The sequence below is a fragment of the Furipterus horrens genome, unplaced genomic scaffold, assembly GCF_987537825.1.
Source record: "Furipterus horrens unplaced genomic scaffold, mFurHor1.1.pri manual_scaffold_5, whole genome shotgun sequence".
Lineage (NCBI taxonomy): Eukaryota > Metazoa > Chordata > Mammalia > Chiroptera > Furipteridae > Furipterus > Furipterus horrens.
The window spans coordinates 102,334,451-102,355,244 of NW_028327175.1; the positions used below are offsets into that span (position 1 = coordinate 102,334,451).

The 20,794-nt window shown below is 39.6% G+C and overlaps 1 protein-coding gene and 1 non-coding gene across 2 annotated transcripts in view; one reads left to right on the top strand and one right to left on the bottom strand.

Moving 5' to 3' along the window:
* The window catches only part of VKORC1L1 (vitamin K epoxide reductase complex subunit 1L1), a 77,471-nt gene that overhangs the window by 27,247 nt on the left and 29,430 nt on the right, over window positions 1–20,794 (bottom strand). The gene's annotated exons all lie outside the window — the stretch shown is intronic.
* LOC150009168 (small nucleolar RNA SNORD86) lies at window positions 18,035–18,119 on the top strand. The gene has a single exon (XR_016511585.1). It is a non-coding gene; the product is annotated as a small nucleolar RNA SNORD86 (small nucleolar RNA).

A 20,794-nucleotide genomic window follows, 5' to 3' on the forward strand; every position in this document is an offset into this window, starting at 1 on the left:
CTATTGAAATGCCAACAAACTCACAACTATCAACAACTGAATCTAAAAATTAAAAACAAACCAACGAAGCAAACCAGAATGAGAACAGAATCATATTTATGGGGATGATTTGGAGGGTTGTCAGTTGGGAGGGGGCGAGGGGGAGAAATGGGGATAAGAAGCATAATTGGTTGGTACAAAATAGACAGGGGGAAGTTAAGAATAATATAGGCAAGGGTGAAGCCATAGAACTTATATGCACGACCCATGGACATGAACTAAGGGGGGATGGGACAGCTGGAGGGAAGGGGATTACTGAGCAGAGGGGAGGGGATTACTGGGCAGAGGGGAGCAAAGGGGAAAAAAATTGGAACTACTGTAACAACATAATCAATAAAATATACTTTAAAAAAAAGTAAACAGATGTACACCCACAGACCCAGCCAAAAAAAAAGTCTCCATCAATAGATGAATGGATAAAGAAGTACTGAAACAACATGGAGGGACCTAGAGGGTAGGTATTGTGCTGAGTAAGATAAGACAGAGAAAGACAAATGCCATATGATTTCACTTGTATGTGACATCTAAAAGACATAATAAACCAACATGCAGACCAGAAACAGACTCATCCTATAAAGACCATTTTGACAGTTTCCAGATAGAAGAGGGGTTTGGGAAATGTGTGAAAAAGGTGAAGGAGTTAAGAAGTACAAATTGGTAGTTACAGAATAGTCATTCAGATGTAAAGCACAGCATAGGGAATGTAGTGAACCACACATTGATGTTTCTTGCCCTCTCTATCTCCTTCTCTTCCCCTCTCTCTAAAAATAAATAAATAAGATCTTTAAAAAAAAGAAAGAAGACACAAATAAATGGAAGCATATGCCATACTCATGGAATAGAAGAATTAATGTCGTTAGAATGTCCATATTACCCAAAACAATCTCAATTGAAATACCAATGGCATATTTCACAGAATGAGAACAAATAATCCTAAAATTTATATGGAACCACAAATGACCCTGAATAGCAACAGTAATCTTGAAACAGAGCAATGTTGGAGGTATCACACTACCTGATATCAAACTACAAGGTAATACTAATCAAAATGGCATGCTATTAGCATAAAAACAGACACACTGGTCAATGAAAAAGAATAGAGAACCCAGGAATAAACCCATGTCTGTGGTCAATTAATATTTGACAAAGGAGGCAAAAATATACAATGGGGTAAAAAAAAGTCTATTCGATAAATGGTGTTGGGAAAACTGGACAGATACATGCAAAAAAACTGAAACTAGACTACCTTCTTACACCATATAAAAGATTAAACTCAAAATGGATTGAAGACTTAAATGGAAACCCAAAACCTTAAGACTGCTAGAAGAAATCATGAGCAGTGAACTGTATGACAGTGTTCTTAGTTATATATTTTTTATATATCTACTGGGGCAAGAAAAACAAAACAAAAAATAAACAAATGGGACTACGTTAAACTAAAAGGTTTAGAAGTCATACAACTTAACACCAAAAAAACAAACAATCCAATTAAAAAATAAGCAGAAGACCTGAATAGACACTTCTCCAAAGAGGATATACAGATGGCCAACAGACATATGAAAAGTTGCTCTGTGTCACTAATCATCAGAGAAATGCAAATTAAAACCACAATGAGATATCATCTCACACCTGTCATCAATAAATCAACAAACTATCATCAATAAATCAACAAACAGGTGATGGCAAGTTTGTGGAGAAAAGGGAACCCTCATGTACTGTTGGTTGGAATACAGACTGGTGCAGCCACTGTGGAAAACAGTATGAAGGGTCCTCAAAAAATTAAATGAAGAAACAAAATTGAAACAGACCCATAGATACAGAGAACAGACTGATGGCTGCCAGCGGGGAAGGGGTTTGGGGTACTGGGTGAAAAACATAAAGGGATTAAGAAGTGCAAATTGGTAGCTTCAAAACAGTCACAGGGATGTAAAGTATAGCACAAGGAATATAGTCAGTAATATTGTAGTAACTGTATGGAGCCAGGTGGGTACTGGAAATACCAAGGGGAACACTTTGTGAAGTATATGACTGTCTTAACCATTATGCTGTACACCTGACACTAATGCAAAATAATATTGAATGTAAACTATAATTTTAAAAGAGAAAAAAATTTAAAATCATCTCCCTTCCACCCTCAAAAATATCTCAAAGCTTTAAAAAGCCTTGAGAAGCTGCTATGTCCAGCCTTCATGAACCACATATGAAGATATGAAAGCATATTGAATTCCTATAGAAAGCCTGCCTTGGCTGGGTCACCCTATTCAACAGGTTCAATAAATTAAAGCTTTAGGAGGGTACCACCTCATGGGCTCCCATACAGGAAAAGGAAGTCTTCAAACCAGGATAGAAAATCTGATTACCCATCTTTATCTCAGAAACTATCACGACTGATCTCATTCCTCTCATCACCCTTCTGTCTTTTTAAAATCCTCACCCAAGGACATGCTTAGAGAAGGGAAGGAAGGGAGGATCAGGTGGGGGAAATATGGATGTTAGAGAAATTCACCAATTGGGTGTCTCTGGTAGATCCTCTGACCAGGGACCGAACCCACAGCCTAGCATGTGCTCCAACCAGGAATCAAACCTGCAACTTTCGGTTCATGTGATGACACTCCAACCAACTGAGTCACAATGGGCAATGCTCATATCATCTCTTTTATTTGTCACTGCCAGAAGGTCAAATCCCCTAAGTCATCCATCACCACATGAATCTCACACTGTTTTATACTTCCCATTAAAATCTAATTTCTCATTCCTTTCTCCTACCATTCAAATCTCTGTTATAACTTGAAATTCCTGCTCATTGATCAATAAGCCCTTGACATTTAAAAGGTCTTTTCTACCTTCTTTAATTCCCTTGCAGTCCATCCAAATGGATATACTTTCTTGTCTCACTCTACTCATTTGTCAAAGTCAAAGAAGAAAATATCCTTCTTCCTTCCCATTTTTGCTTTCAGGGCTTTGCTCCTCTTTCCCTCTTACAGAACTCCCTGCTCCTTGCAGGTGTGTTTCAATATAACTATACATGCCCTAGCCCTCACTCTCACTGTTGTTACTTACCAACCTTATAAGCACACTTACAGTCATACTCTCACTCTTTCACTGAAAGTCTTTAGCTCCTTGTTCATAGTCTTTCTCTCCTCTATAACTCCTATCATCTTTTTGAGAGACTTCAACATCATATAGATGAACCATACAACCACATCAATTACCCCCTTAATAACCTGACTCAGTTATTCATTCCCATGACCAAACCCAAACAGAGAAAATGAGACAAAAGCAGTATTTGCAGAGATAGATAATGGTTAATAATTTTCCAAAACTGAAGACAGACACCAAGTCACTGATTCAAGAAGTACTGAACCCCAAGTAAGGCATATAAAGAAAAATACATGCAGGTGATAAGGGAACTCAAGAGTTAAAGATTTTAGCATTAATTGGTAGGCTCAAGTGATTAATGCGTGTGAAAAGCTGTTACTACAAGAACTGGAATGCAACCCTTATCCAATTAACCTTTTCCCAAACCCCTTACCTACCCTTTCTTCTTATAAAAAGGTTGATTTGAAATGAGATGTTAAGATGGTTTTTGAGGGTATATAACCTTCCATCTTCTCAGATCACCAGCCACCTGAATAAAGCGCTCATAAAGATTCAATCCTTGTCTCTCTATTGGTGCAGGTAGTAACAGGAAGCACGAACATCAACTTTTCCAGTTTCACAGGCACATCCTACTAAAACTCCAGAAAACAAAGAAAATTATAGACATTTTAAAAAGCACCAGAAAGGGGGTTGGGGAAAGACACATTAATCTTCAATCAGCAACAAAACTGACAGATAACACCAAGAGAAAGGGAAATCAAAAGACAACGAATGGCTCTGACTGGTGTGGCTCAGTTGGTGGGGCATCATCCCACAAAGCAAACACATGCCTGGGTTGCAGGTTCAGTCCCCAGCTGGGGTGCATACCAAGAGGCAAATAATCGTTTTTCTCACATCAACGTTTCTCTCCTTTTCTCCCACCCTTGCCCTCTCTCTAAAAATAAATAAATAAATTCTATATTTTAAAAAAGGCAATGAATGGCCAACCTCCAATTCTACACTCAAGTCTAAATATGATTTGAAAATGAAGATATGTTTTTAGATGTATAAAAATTAAACTTGTTCACTAGTAGACACACACTAAAAAGAGTTCTTCAGGCAGCGCTGGCTAATGTGGCTCAGTTGGTTAAAGCATCGTCCCATAGCTGAAGGGTTTGATTCCCAGTCAGGGCACATGCCTAAGTTGTGGGTTAGATCTCCCAGTCTGGGCACACACGATCCTGAGTCCGGACATGTACGGGAGGCAACCAATTGATGTTTCTCTCTCTCTCCCTTCTTCTCTCTCTAAAAGCAATAAAAAAAAAATGTCCTTGGATAAGAATTTAAAAAATAAAAAGAGTTCTTCATGCAAAAGAAATATGATCTCAGACAGGAGCACTGCAAGCTGAAAAGGAAAAATATGATGGAGAGCTAAATGAATACTGACTATCAATGTCTCGTGGGATAACAAATATGTAAAATTAAAATGACAATAATGAGCCCTGGCCAGTTGGGTAGAGTGTTGAAAGTTTGCAGGTTCGATCCCCAGTTGGGGCACATATAGGAGACAACCAATCAATGTTTCTCTCCCCCAACTACTTCCTCTCTCTCTCAAATCACCAAACATATCCTCGGGTGAGCATTTTAAAAAATTAAAGTGACAATAACACAAAAGGTAGGAGAGGAATCAATAAAGCACAAATATTCGAAAGTCCATGCACTGACAGAGAAATGACAAAATATTAATTTATACTAGATTTCAATAATCCAGTAATGCTTAGTATAATCTGGAGGGCAGTAATTAAACATACATGAATAAGATAATATAGTGGGTAAAAAGGAAATAAGAAAAAATGTTTGCGTAATCCAAGAGAAGAGAAAGAAAAATGGAGATACCATTTTGTCTCACAGAACTGGTGGAAGAAATAAGAAATTGTTAGACGTTATTTTTAAATCCAAATATATAAGTAATTAACTGACCACATAAAAGTTCTATAGAAATATCTACTGAAAATATTATCAATACTTGTGGGATGTAGCTAACCCTGTGTTTAGAGGGAATCATGCATTAGTCATCTAAGTATGAATCTCAAAAAGTTAGAAAATACACAGCATATTAAACCTCCCCCAGTGGAATACACTCATAAATGTAAGATAAATAGTCAAGTAAATAGAAAACAAAAGTATAATGGCACAAATCAAAGATTAGTAAAAGGAATCAATGCCTTTAAATTACAAGAAAGAAAAACAGTATCAGGAATGAAAAAAGGCACACCACTTAAAAAGCTACTTCATTTTTCAGATCCCAGCTTCTGACACCTGACCAGGGAAGAGCCTCCCCATGCTTTGTCAGCTTTTTAGGTTTTAAAATCTCATACAACCAGAAGTTCCTTTCCTTGAGAGCATTTATCTCAGATTCTGTACATACATTTTTGTGTTAATAAATTACTGTGTCTATTGTACTAGTCTATGCTCTACGCTAGTTAATACTCGATATCTAGCACAATGTGTAGCGTGTAGTAGAGTAGGAGCTTAATAATAATTTATTCAACAAATACTGAGTGTCAACAACTGGTACTGTTTTAGGTTCTCAGAATACAGTAAACAAAATACGTAATATTCTATGCCCTCATGGATTTCACATTTTCATGGAAGGAGACAAGCAAACAAATAAACTATACGAGTGTATACTATGTCAGATGGGGATAAGCGAAGCAGGGAAAAGTGAGTACAGGGCTGAAAGAACTCCAATTTAAACACTACGTTTAAAATTTAAAGTCAAGTGGTTAGGCAGGCCTCACTGAGGTGAGAAAACAAACCATGCCTACCTGGAAGGTTTGAAGAACAGTCAGGATGTATGGATGGAACAGACTGAGCAACTAGAAGGGGAAAGTAATAGTAGACCAAGTCAAAAAGGACAAAGGGTAGTAACAGCATGTATGGTTTGTAGGCTATTATTATGACTTTGACTCTGAATGAAATAGTGAACTAATTTAAGTTTTGGACCACTGTTATATTTTAAAAGGATCACTGTGGCTGCAGTGTTGAAAACAGTCTATGAGGGAGAAAGGCAGAAATAAGGCAACCAGTTATGAGGCTACTGGAATAATCTAAGAGATTATGGTGGCTTGAACCAGATGATAGCAATGGAAGTGGTGAGAAGTGGTTATATCCAGGATAAATTTTGAAGATAGAGCCACCATACCTTGCTCATAGACTGTGAGCAGTGGAGACAAAGAAAAGGGTCTAAGATAATACCAAGGTTTCAACTTGAGTAGCTGGAAAGAAAAGTTGCTATTTTCTGAGACAGGGAAGACAAGACTGGGAAAATGATGAGAGAGGCAATTCAGGGAGAATTCAGTTCGGACACATCAAATTTGACTTGCATCTTATATAACCAAATGGAGGTGTCAAGCAGGCAAATGGATATGAGTTTGCAGTTTAAGGTAGAAACAAAGATTTAGTATTTAAAGTCATGAGACTAAGTGACATCACCATGTGACTTCGATAAATGAATCAATTTAGCAACCAATGACTAATAAACGTATGACTATAGCCATCACAGCTGTCAAAAATGAAAAAGTGGTATAAAACTTAGGGAAACTGAGTTTCTGTTGAAGTGAAATCACAACTATGCTGTTTGTTTGATTTTAAAGAATCTTGTCTTCAGATATTCTCAAATACTACCCTCAAGAGAAAAAAAATACATAGCTAGTATTAAAGCAAGGCAAGTTTCCTCCAATTTTTCTCCAAAGTTCATAGATTTCCCCTTAACTGGCACCGCGTTACCTGCATTCTACATATGAGGGACCCAAAACAACCCAGAACTTACTTATAAAAAATTGTGTGTTTATTCTTACATGTTTAAACTTCAGTCACCTTCAAAGTACTCTCCATTTGCTGAAAAACACCTATCAGGGTGCTTTTTCCACTGCTCAAAACAATTTTTGAACTAGTCATTTTGATGTCTTTTAATGCTTCTGCCATTTTGTTTCACCTCTCCCACATCAGCAAAATGCTTCCCTTTGAGGGCTTTTTTCATCCAGGAAAATGAAAAAAAAGTCACTCAGGGTGGGATCGGGTGAACGGGGGTCATGCCATTTTTGGTCAAAAACAGCTGAACACCCAGCAAGGTGAGGGCAGGTATGCTCATAAATCACCCATCATGAAATGGGCAAACATTTTGAGAGTCTTCAAAACATATTTCACTGAAGCCAAACACAGCCTCTCACAACAACACCAGCTGGTACACTGATCCAGATGGGTTGCCAGAACATTCACCTGGCGGGAGAAGCCTGTACTATGAGGATCCTGATCTCCAGAAGATAATTCTGGTGTTTTTTGGGTACTCCATCGTATATCTTGAAATGGATGGTATACATGTCTTATCAAATTCTGGCTGAAACAAAGTATTCTTTGTGGAATGTTTGAAGATCGTTCCAACTGTTTATTTTTCTCTCCGTGACCTTCACTTTCTGGTGAGCTAACAGCAGCCCCGCCTCGGCTCACTTCTTTCATATATCTTTTTAGGAAGCCAAAGCAGAACACCACCAAGGCTCTCTCGTGTTACTTCTCTTACCCTAAGTCCTTCCTTTGTTTCACTGTCCGAAGCCTTAATAAACGTACTCTCAAAATCACCTGGACTTGTTTTGTGAAATCCTTCCTAAATGAAATCAAGAACCCACATACTATAGGTCAGCCTGAGGCAGACATGCTCCAGATTGGTTCCTGTATGTGACAATATGAACTCCTTTACTTTGTTTGCTATAGGGATGTAGCTGAAATTATTGTGTCCTTTATGTGAAACCCTACAAGAGATTTTTATTATAATTAATGGGAAAATTTAGCTTCCCTAAAGATTTATAGGCAATGTTTCCTTTTTAGGCAAGATTACCAGGAAATACATAATGGTTGACCTAATTTATATCTTCTAGAACAAAGCTATAATAGAAAAAAAATCATACCAATGGCTGGTTACTTCTGAGAAGTTGGGGGTGTGCAGTGGGGGAATGACTGACAAGAGTTACAGTGCAACGTACCAAGGTTATGATAATACTACTAAGATCTGTCAAAAGTGGCACTATGGACAAAGAATTGTAACTGAACTCTACCCACTAAATGTCATTACTACCCCGCCCAATTGGGACAACCAAAAATATCTCCAAAATTGTTAAATATCCCATAGGAGGCAAAATTACCTCTGAGTGAGTGCCACTGCCCTATATCTTGACTGAATTTTGATTTACAGGTATATGCATTTAACAAAACTCAGAGTACGTACATTTAAAATACACTCATTGCATTGTATATTTTTTCTATTTTTTAAAGTGTATTTTATTATGTTGTTACAGTAGTCCCAATTTTATCCCCTTTGCTCTCCTCTACCCAGTACCTCCCTTCCCCCAGCAATCCTACTCCACTTAGTTCATGTCCATGGGTTTTGCATATAAGTTCTTTGGCTTCACACTTTCCTATATTATTCTTAATCTCCCCCTGTCAATATTGTACCAACCAATTATGCTTCTTAATCCCTGCACCATTTCCCCATTTCTCCCACTTCCCCCTCCCAGCTGATAACCCTCCAAATGATCCCTATACCTATGATTCTGTTCCTATTCTGATTTGCTTAGTTGGATTTTGTTTTTACTTTTTAGATTCAGTTGTTGATAGTTGTAAGTTTGTTGTCATTTTAGTGTTTATAGTTTTGATTTGCTTTTTCTTAAATAAGTCCCTTTAACATTTCATATAATAATGGCTTGGTGATAATGAACTCTTTTAGCTTTACCTTGTCTGGGAAGCACTTCATCTGCCCTTCTATTCTAAATGATAGCTTTGCAGGATAGAGTAATCTTGGTTGTAGGTCCTTGCTTTTCATCACTTTGAATACTTCTTGCCAGTCCCTTCTTGCCTGAAAAGTTTCTTTTGAGAAATCAGCTGATAGTCTTATAGACATCCCTTTGTAGGTAACTTTCTGCTTTTCTCTTGCTGCTTTAAGGTTCACTCTTTATATTTTACCTTTGGCATTTTAATTATGATGTGTCTTGGTGTGGTTCTCTTTAAGTCTTGCTTGTTTGGGACTCTCTATGCTTCCTGGACTTGTATGTCTATTTCCTTCACCAAATTTGGGAACATTTCCTTCATTATGTTTTCACATAAGCTTTCAATTTCTTGCTCTTCCTTTTCTCCTTCTGGCATCCCTATGAATCGGATGTTGGCAGGTTTAAAGTTGTCCCAGGGGTTCCTAAGCCTCTTCTCATTTCTTTCAATTTTTGTTTCCTCATTCTGTACTGGCTTACTGTTTTTTTCTTCCTTAAGTTCCAAATGATTTGAACCCCGGTTTCCTCCCCTTCACCATTGGTTTGGTGTGGATTTTCTTTTGTTTCATTTAGCATAACCTTCACTTCTTCCCCTATGCATTTGCCATATTCAAGGATATCTGTCCAGCCTGTGAGCATCTTTATCACCAGTGTTTTGAATTCTGCCTCTGTTAGGTTGGCTATCTCCTCGTCGCTTAGTTCTTCCACTGGAACCTCTATCTGTTCCCACTTTGGGGCCATATTTCTCTGTCTCCTCATCTTGACAGGCTCCTGTGTTTGTTTGCCTCTGTGTCTTAGACAGAGCTGACATTCCTGTTACATTGTAAGGGGCAGAGCCTTAGGTTTTCTCATCAGTACAGGGTGACCTGTTTCACCTCGTTGTGGCGCTGTATGTGTGGGCAGGGGGGGTCTGAGAGGGAACAATGCCGCTTGCCCAGCACTTGCCCCTTTTCCAGGCACTTCTCGCACTTTCCGTTTGGGACTGGCTCCTCTTTAGCTGTTGCCCTGGCTGTCATTCCCAGAGTGGGGGCCCTTTAAACAAGCGGACTCTGCTGAGAGACTGGCAGCTTCTGCCTCCGCCCCAACCCCCACTTGTTTGCACAGTCAGAAGCAATGAGCCTTGATTTTCCCTGGCACTGGGACCGTTAGCTGTGCAGTCTGGTCTGGTGCTGGGAGTGCTCCCCAGGTGTCCCTCCCCACTTTTTAAAATGTGTGACAGTGCTTTCCACTGGCCTGCTGCTGCTGCCACTGCCACTGCCACCACTACACTGTGTCCTTTCTGCCCCTCCTACCTTTCTGGATGAGTTTTTCTTCTTTATATCTTTGTTTGTTGGACTTCCATGTAGCTTGATTTTCTGGAACTTCTGATTGTCTCTAGTTTGGATGTAGTTTTATTCCTTCTTAGTTGTGGAGGGAGACACAGTGTGTCTGTCTAGGCCTCCATCTTGGCCAGAAGTCCAAAATATTCTGCATTGTATGTATTTTTGACTCAAATGAAAACAAACTGTAAGCAAATAATAAACTCTAGTTAATGCTATGCATTCTAAAACATTCAGGATAAGGTTTTTAGAGATGTTTGGATAGTGATTTATACAGGCATGTAATAATGCAATACAGTAAAATGTTAATGGTAGACTAAATGGTGGGTATACAGGCACTCTATAAAATGTTTATTTTTCTGTATGTTTGATAATTTTCCTAACAAAATGTTGGGTAATTCTCATTTATCAACTACATAAATCAGAAACACCAAAGACACCCAATGGAGCTAGTTCAGAAACATGGAGATACCTGTACACTAAAAACTATCAGCTGTAAATACTGTGAGATTTTGGAAAGGGTCACAAGTTACACCACACAATATGTGGTTCTTTTTACTTTTAATTGTATTTTTTCCATTATCATTTATCCCTTTAATACCCTCTTACAACTCCCCCCACTCCCCCCCACAATAATCAGTACACTGTTGTCCATGAGTTCTTTCTTTTTGCTCAATCCCTCCACCCCCACAAACACCCCACCCAAAGCTGTCAGCTTGCTCTCTATCTATGGGTTTGTCTGTTTGTTCGTTAGATTCCACATGAGTAAAATCATATGGTAATTGTCTTTCTCTGACTGGCTTATTTCACTTAGCATAATGTTCTCCACATAGTTACCAGAACTCATTGTTTGTTGATTTACTGATGATAGCCATTCTGACAGGTGTGAGATGGTATCTCATCATGGTTTTAATTTGCATTTCTCTGATGATTAGTGACATTAAGCATCTTTTCACATGTCTATTGGCCATCTGTATGTCCTCTTTGAAGAAGTGTCCTTAGCCAATTTTTCAACTGGACTACCTGGGTTTTTTGGTGTTGAGTTTTGTAAGTTCTTTATAAATTTTGTATAGTAACCTCATCAGATATATTGGCAAATATGTTCACTCATTCAATGGGTTATCTTTTCATTGTGTTGATGGTTTTCTTTGCTGTGCAAAACCTTTATTTTTTTAAGACTTTCTTTTTAGACACAGGGGCTTTTGATTGGAGCATTTAAGCCATTTACATTTAAAATGATTGCTGATAAAATGTATTTGTTAACTATGTTTCTCTGTTTGTTTGTTTTTTCCCTTTTCCTTTTTCTTCTTAAATCAAGCCCTTTAATACTAGCTTGGTGTAACAAATTCTTGTAGCTTTTTCTTGTCTGGGAAGCTCTTTATTTCTCCAATTTTATTTTATTTTTTTTTCAGATTTAATGTGTTTTATTGATTAAAATATTACATTTGTGCCAATTTCCCTTCCCTATGCTCCCCTCCACCCGGTGGCCCCCCTCCCTCCAGTTGTCCCCCCCTTTTAGATTATGTCCATTAGTTGTGCATACAGTTCCTCCCAACCTCTCTCCGTCTATTCCATTCCCTCCTACCTTGATCCCCAATTCCTATATCATCTCCCTCCCTTTCCCCATTCCCCCTCCCTGTTGACCTCCCCCCAATATGCTTCCCGTACCCACAGTTCCTTTTCCACTCTCGTTGTCTATTTAGTTTGCCTTTGTTTCATCTCCCTAGCTTCTGTTTTTTTAAACCAGTCCCTTTAACATTTCATATAACAGTGGTTTGGATCTAATGAACTCTTTCAGTTTTATTTTGTCCTGGAAACACTTTCTCTGTCCTTCTATTCTGAATGACAATTTCGCTGGATAGAGTATTCGTGGTTGTAGGTTTTGGATTTTCATTACTTTGAATATTTCTTGCCAGTCCCTTCTTGCCTGTAGGGTCTCCCTTGAGAAGTCAGCTGATAGTCTAATTGGGACCCCTTTGTACATAATTCTTTTCTTCTCTCTTGCTGCTTTTAAGATTCTCTCTTTATCTTTAATTTTTGACATTTTGATTATAATGTGTCTTGGAGTGGTTCTCCCTGGGTCCAGTCTCTTGGGAACTCTCCTTGCTTCCTGGACCTGCAAGTCTATTCCCTTCCCCAAGTCTGGGAAGTTCTCCTTTATTATATTTTCACTCAATTTTTCAAGTTCTAGTTCATCTTCCTCATTCTCTGGCAAACCAATGATTCTTATGTTGGGCCTTTTATAGCTGTCCCAGAGGTTTCTGATCCTCTCATTGTTGCTTCCCATTTCCTCTCGCTGCATTGGTTGACTGCTTGTTCCTTCTCCATATTCCAGTTTGTTGAAATGAACTCTGGATTTTTTCTCACCTTCTATCTCGTATGCGGTTTTGTTCCTTTCGTTATGAAATTTTTTCGCTTCTTTCTTATCTTTTTCCTGCTCTTTTGTGAATTCTGTAAGCCACCTGATAACAATGGCCCAGAACTGAGCCTCTGACAGGTTTCTTATCTGTTCATCTGTCAGGTTCTCTATCTGCTGTCTGGTGAGTTGTGTCACCGGTATTTCTATAGTTGTCTGCCTCATTTTGACAGATGCGTTTTGTTTTCTTGGGCCGGCTGTCGGGGGCAGTGCCTGTGTACTCGTAATGACCCAGCGACCGGCGGGCGCCGTTTGGCGTCACAAATCAGCGACCGGCGTCTGCCTGTCCGCGACCTATTTCGCAGCCCTGTGGTGCTTTCTTTGGGGGCGGGGGTCCAAGATGGATTCACACAGTTATTCAGCTAGGAGACCGGGATCCGTCCTCCCGCCCCCCTGGGCCTCACTGTTCAAGGCGACGCGGCGGCCGCTCTCCCCAGCGCCGGAGTCGCGCACCGCCAGGGGCTTGACCGCAGCCGGGATTCCTCACCGCCCCGCCGCTGTCCAGGTGCGACCGCAAACAGCACTGCCCTCTTTAACTCTTACCTGCCCAAATGGCACCGCTGGTTTATAACTTCATATGTTGGACTTCCGTGTAGTTTTATTTTCTGGAATTTCTAGTTATCCTTTGTTTTGAAGTAGTTGTATTCCTCTCTAGTTGTAGAGGGAGACCTAGCGTGTCCGTCTAAGCCTCCATCTTGGCCGGAAGTCCCTCTCCAATTTTAAATTATAGACTTGCTGGGTTAGTCTTGGTGGTAGGTCCTTGCTTTCATCACTTTCAATATTTCATGCCAATTTCTTTCGGTCTGAAATGTTTCTGTTGAGAAATCAGATGACAGTCTCAGAGGAGTTCTCTTGTAGATAACTGCTTTTCTCTTGCTGCTTTTAAGATTCTCGACTTGTCTTTTATCTTTGCCATTTAATTATGATGTATCTTGGTGTGGATCTCTTAGGATCCATCTTATTTGGGACTCTGTACTTCCTGGACCTGTGCCTTTTTCCTTCACCAGGCTATGGGAATTTCCAGTCATTATTCCTTCAAATAAGTTCTTGATTCCTTGCCCTCTCTTCTCCTGTAGTACCCCTACAATGTGGGTGTTGTTACACTTCATGTTGTCCTAAAGTCCCCTTAAACTATCTTCATTTTTTTTAAAACTCTTTCCTTTTCACTGCTCTGATTGGGTGTTTTATCTACCTTGTCTTCCAAATCACTGATTCAATCCTCTGCTTCACCTAATCTATTGTTTATTTCTTCGAGTGTATTATTTACTCCAGATATTGCATTCTTCATTTCTGAATGGTCCTTTTTTTTTTTTGTAAATTTCTATGTCCTTTTTCGTGCTATTGAGCATCCTAATAATCATTACTTTGAATTCTATATCTGACAAATTGCTTGCCTCCATTTCATTTAGTTCTTCTGGAGGAGTCTCTTGTTCTTTCATTTGGGGCCTATTTCTTTGTCTTCCCATTTTGGCTGCCTCTTTGTGTTTGTTTCTATGTATTAGGTAAATCTGCAAAAACTCTGGTGCAGACTTATGTCAGATGCTGCCTGAGACTAGCCTTGGGCAACCTGCAACTAGCTCTAGGCAACCTGTTTGGAGCTATCAGCGATTCACAGCTTGTAGCTCCCTCTTCTGGGTCTGGGTGCATGTGGAAAGAACCAAGCTGCACACCAAGGCTGGCTTTTACCAGTCCTGGTGCTATGGGTGGGTCAGCAAGTTTCAAAGCAGCCAGAGATCCACCTCCACCTGCAGGCTGTCTGTGAGTCTTAGTCACTGAAAGAGCCTCTGCCTGTACTCCTCAGGAGCAGTGGGAGGCAAGAGGGGTTTCTGTGGGTGGGGCTACTGCTTCCCCCTAGGCTGGTGCTGCATGGACATGGAATTGCTCTGCCTGAGAAAGATGACTTCTGTAGTATGGGGCATGGGGGAATGGCTGAGCACAGGGATCCTGGCAGCTGACCCTTCGGCTCTCTCCCCAGAGCCACCAACCCCACACTCTCCTCATGCAGCTATAATCCACTCTGCCCTTCTTCCACTGGAGCCCAGGGTACATGGCTATAAACACAATTTTTTGTGTTGATACTTTAGGAGGGTGGTGTCTCTAGCCTTTTCTCCCTGGCAAACAGAAACTGCTGCTTTTCACAACCAGTGTTATGTGGGTGCCTTTCCTGGTTCTGGTGCTCTGAGCTAGAGAACCCAGCTTGGAGTTTAGATCTCACACTTCTCAGGAGGAACCCCCTGTAGCTGAGCTATGCCTCTGGACCTTCAGCTGCCAGCCCTCTTGCACCTCCCCACTTTCTACCAGTCCTGATGTGGCTTGTTCTTTAAGTCCTTGGTTATAAGGCTTCTCTTCAGTTAGTCTGCAGTTGGTTATTTAGGATGATTTTTCTATAATTTACTTGTGATTCCAGTTTGGTCCTGGGGGGAAGTTAGTGTGGCTTCCCCCTATTCTGCCGCCATCTTGGACCCTCCCAATATGTGGTTCTTAATGACTTCTTGGAGAATAAACAATACTCTCCATCTCCACTGGCATCACTAATAAGTTACATTTGTAAAATTCACACTTCAAACATTTAAGAACAGTTTATGTCTACTTTAAATGTTCTGAAAATTCTGTTACAACAGTAGATACTTGAAGATTCTTTCAGAAATACATTGTCAAATATTTGAAAATTAAAATAAAGGCTATGATTTTATTGCAGATGATAAAATTCACTAGGGGTGATACAGTCCGCTGCCATTCAAAGAATGGATCACAAACCAGTGATGGTCTAATAAACTATTTGTTACGGATTCATGCCAAGATCAGTTCAGAAACTAAAAGTAAGCACTTAAAAGCCTTTACAGAGGCGTTGACATTGCCGTGACATCAAAGTGCAAAATTAGTGGATCTGTCTTGTTCATTAGAATATAGATAGATCCACCACACAAAACCAATGGTGAAGGGAAGGAAACCGGGGTTCAAATCAATGATCTGGAACACAAGAAAAAACAACGATCAGTACAGAATGAGGAAACAGAAATTGAAAGGAAACGTTCCCAAATTTGGCGAAGGAAATAGACATACAAGTCCAGGAAGCACAGAGAGTACCAAACAAGCTAGATCCAAAGAGGACCACACCAAGACATAACATAATTAAAATGCCAAAGGTTAAAGATAAAGAGAGAATCTTAAAAGCAGCAAGAGAAAAGCAGAAAGTTACCTACAAAGGGGTGCCCATAAGACCATCAGCTGATTTCTCAAATGAAACTTTTCAGGCAAGAAGGGACTGGCAAGAAGTATTCAAAGTGATGAAAAGCAAGGACCTACAACCAGGATTACTCTATCCAGCAAAGCTATCATTTAGAATGGAAGGGCAGATGAAGTGCTTCCCAGACAAGGTAAAGTAAAGGAGTTCATTATCATCACCAAGTCATTATTATATGAAATGTTAAAGGGTCTTAGTTAATATTGACATTAAAATGACAACAAATTCAGAACTATCAACAACAGAATCTTAAAAAAAAAAACTAAGCAAACTAAAATAGGAATAGAGTCATAGACACAGGGATCATTTGGAAGGGTTATCAGCTAGGAGGGGGAAGTGGAGAAATGAGGAAATGGTGCAGGGATTAAGAAGTGTAATTGGTAGGTACAAAATAGACAGGGGGAAGTTAAGAATAATATAGGAAAAGTTGAAGCCAAAGAACTTATATGCACAACACATGGATATAAACTAAGAAGGGGGTGGTACTGCTGGAGTGAAAGGTGGTACTGGATGGAGGGGAGCAAAGGGAAAAGAAATTGGGACAACTGTAACAACATAATCAATAAAATGTGTTAAAATAAAAGTAAAATAGAGGGAAAAAAAGAATATAGATAGATCCAATTGGTTTCAAAGTCACATGGCAAATTGCATATAGCATGATGTGTGTAAGGCATAGTAGAATCAAGTTACATGTGATATATTTAAGATTAGTCTGTCAACTACATAAAGGTGTTACAGAAACAGGGGAGTCCAAAAACAAACCCCAGAGTTTGCCGCTGGGAGATAGGGAGCAGGAAGCAGCTTTCAGGATGCCCTTGCATGCCTGGAGCTAGTGGCTGGAAACATTGTTGCAAAGATCCGCTTTACTTCTAAGACTCAGGAAGATGGGAGGGATCTTGGACTGTGGGCTGGTACGGAAGAAGCAGACAGAGCCTACGTAGGGTTCTGTGAATGGTCAGAACTGTTTTGCAACACCCACTGCGTGAGAGGACGCAGTGAGGGGGAGAGAGGAGGTAGGGAGGAAGAGAAGCAGCTGCGGACATATTTTGGGCTGGCTCTGGCTCTAGGAGGCTCTCTCTCTCAGGCTCTCTCTGGCCCTCACGCCCTCACTCTCTGGCTCTTGTGGGCTCCCTCCATGTGGCTTGGAGAAGGGATCTCCAGGCTGCTTTAAGAAGAGGCTCTTGCCAGGCGGCTTTGAGAAGGAGAGGAGATCCATGCGGTTTGCAGGAAGAAGGCAGTTTACAAGGAGGCTGAGAATCCAGGAGGTCCTGCATTGAGAGCTGGAGGGCACCACAGCACAGAAAGGACCTCCCCAATCAGAACTGAGTGGTTGGCAGCTACTGGTAAAGCTGAACTGTGCCTAGAAGTAGAGAAACGGTGTTTCTGACTTTCCTAAGACTGGCCAGGTCTGGGAGGGGGAGGCAGAACCATGTGTAAATAAACAATTCTTCTTCTTTTCACCAAACTCTGGTATTCAGAGTTATAATTCTGGCGGCGGGCAATCGGGCCCCTAACTAAATAGCCTGTGGGTTCTGTTTCAATCGGAGCAGCCCAAGAGTTCTATTACAAAGGTACATAAAAATCTTAGAAAATGCACAGATTTATTCACATTTTAAACCTGTTTTTAAATTTGTAACTTAATATCATTAGAAAACAAAATTCATATTATTTTAATCTATTAAACATGTGGACAAACTTCAGTGGATTTTTCAGCATCTTTTTAGTGGAAAAGACACACTTTTTCTGAATACACTAGTGGCAGGAAACCAAATGAGGGTGAAGAAAGTGATTCTGAACATATAAAGACCAAAAGAGGCCTACTTCACTCAGAGTATTATGTATTATATACTGAGTTCAGTTTTGTAGCCATAATTGATGGTGAAGTGTTAACATCACACTGCATTAAATGCAAAGATAAACTGGTTAATGGAGCAACAAAATTTAACCAGTATGTACATATAAAATATACATAAAAATAAGCTCAAAACTAAAAGAATTCTTTGAAAAGAGCACTAAGTTTAAAAAACTAATAAACAGATATTCAGTATTTCATCCATAAATGTTTGTTTTACAGGCTTCCTATCCTAGCACTTTGGATTGCTAAGACGAAAACGCAAAAAACAACTGTTAAGAAACAAGTAAACGTGTCCTGACCTACACAGGCCTCTGCTATGGGGATGATGGCCAGTCTGGGTGTCTGAGTGATTCCCTGGGCCTAGCAAATGGACCAAGTTTCCAGAGCCCTGAAGACAAGGGTTAACACACCAAAATGTGGACTCATTTTCCACTTCACTTCACTGGCTGAGCAGCTGCCAAGAACAAAGGCCACATCTCTGGATATATCTGGCAAACAAATGCAGTGTTGCCTCATGAACTGATGGCTTTTCTGAGGTGCCCACAGTGTAACTGAAGAGAGGCTTCAAGAGTAAATGGAGGAGCAGCTATACTATGAGACTGGAGATTCCAAGAAAGAATCTGGAGGTCATGAAGGAGGCAATGGTTCAGAGGAAGTGGCTGTTCAGGTTACTAGGAAGCTGGAAACCACAGAAGAAACACTTGGAAGAAGGAAAAGAAACGACTAGCAGCAATTACCCTGTCTTCAGAAAACAGCAACAGCATGCGGGAGGAGTATGAGGAAGGAGACAGGTGCTGAGAGAACCTGCTCAGGGGACGCAGAGAACTGGTTGTAGCCCCCACAGGTTCCCTGGGTGAGTTTGTTCTGTCCTCAGGCAGAGTCCTCAACCAGGAGAAACAAGTGAAAGACCCCAAAAGAAGAAAAAGCAATAACTCCAGGAGCCTCCAAAGAAGAACAGAATGGAAGACCTGTCTCTTCATCCAAACCCAGGAAAAAGAAATATTTTTCCAAGGAGGAGCTGGTTAGTAGTGACCTTAAGGAGATAGCTTGGCAATGGAAGTTTTCTCAAGAGGAAGAAATCTTTCCCCCAAATGAAACCAGTTAGTATTCCTGAAGAGGCAGGAAACAGGAGTGTCCCCAAGAAAAAGGAAATTCTCTTCCAAAGAGGAGCCACTCAACAGTGGACCTGAAGAAGCTGCTGGCAGCAACAGCACCGGCTCTAAAAAAAGAAAAAGTTCCAAAATCTCCCCCAGGCTGATTAAAATGGACAGTAACCTGGTAGGGTATAACCACCCACGGTGACATTCCTAATCCATCTCTTATATCCCAATATAAACAAATGCACAAGAAAAAAAAAAAAGAAACAAGTGAACAATTATGTCAAAGCTATTTGTTGGAAATACTGGCTAAATCTGCACTTTCCAATGACAGCAAAGCTCACCACATTGAGAAACTAATGTCATGGAAGACCAATTTACAAAAAAATACTCATTGCATGTTGGCAAGTGCACAGATATTGCTTATGTGCTATTTGAACACGATGGTGATATGAAGGAAGACTTCTTGTTCTCAGATTTACAGCCAACAAACATATTTAGCTCTGAATTGGGTAAAACTATGAAGAATTATACTGTCAATAAAAGTGGTCTATAGTTTTGTAGAAAAGAATGTTCTGATGGCACACCTGCAATGACAAGAATACATTCTGGCTTAATTCCCCAGATTAAGGAGTACCAGAAAGCAAATCAACACACTGCTTTTTTCAATGACAAAATCTTGATACATATAAGTCAGATGAACAAAACAGCATGGTTAGAGTCAATAAAAACCATGCAATGTAAATGATAAAGCATTAAATTATAATCTCTTTATAAAGAGGTCTTATAAACGACTGCTGATGAATTAATGTTAAAACAATATCAATGTTTAAACATTGGTTACTGAGAGGAAGTTGGAATTACAAAACAATTCTAGTGTTTCCGCAAGATAAACGAGTTTGTTTCCAACTTTTAAAAGATGTGAATTGAATAATCAGTTTGTAGTATATTCTATACTTTTCACGACCATAAGACTTTGTCATTATAAGTTGGTAATTACAAAAGAGTCAAAGAGATGTAAAGTACAGCATAGGTAATATAGTCAATAATATTGTAATAACTATGTACGGTGCCAGGTGGATACTGGAAATATTGGAGGTAACACTTTGTAAAGTACATGATTGTCTAACCACTATGCTGTATACCTGAAACTAATACAAAATAATAATGAATGTAAAGTGAAATTGAAGAACAAAAAAAATTTTTAAAGACTTCCTTACAAGGAAGAAATGCAAGATGCTTTTCAATGGCAGGTAAGATTAAAGGGAAAAACAAAAGTTAGAAGCATAGAACAGTTTCTACTATACATGTTATAAATGTAACAGAACATTTTGAAATTTAATTCTCTAATCAAGGGGGATCCACAGATAGGAAATGTAGTAGAACTGAATCCATTTTTTTCATTTAAAGATAATTTAGCTATTCAGAGCAGAAACTGTCTGACCTGGCTACTGCTGAAAGATAAACGTTACATTTGAGACTATAACTTGATTGGGGATAAAATTCTAAATGAATATCCTGAGCTTGATGAAACTGCTTTTAAGATTTCTTTTTCCAACCCCACCAACATAATTCAATAACAATGGTTTCTCTACTTAAAGAGCATTATTTATTTATTTTTGCCATTATTTTCCTTGCTTTTGGGATCAAATTCATAAAATGTTCTGTGACTAAGGTCCATAAGTTTAGTACCTATGTTTTCTTCTAAGGATTAATATCCAAAATATTTAAATAACTCATACCCGTAGCTGGGTGGCTCAGCTGGTTGGAGTGTCATCCACTACATCAAAAGGTTTCAAATTTGATTCCAGGTCAGGGCATATATCTAGGTTGCCAAGTTCAATCCCTGGTCAGAGCATGTACAGGAAGCAGCTGATCGCTGTTTCTCTCTCCCATAAATGTTTCTCTCTCTCTCTGTCTCTCTCTTCTT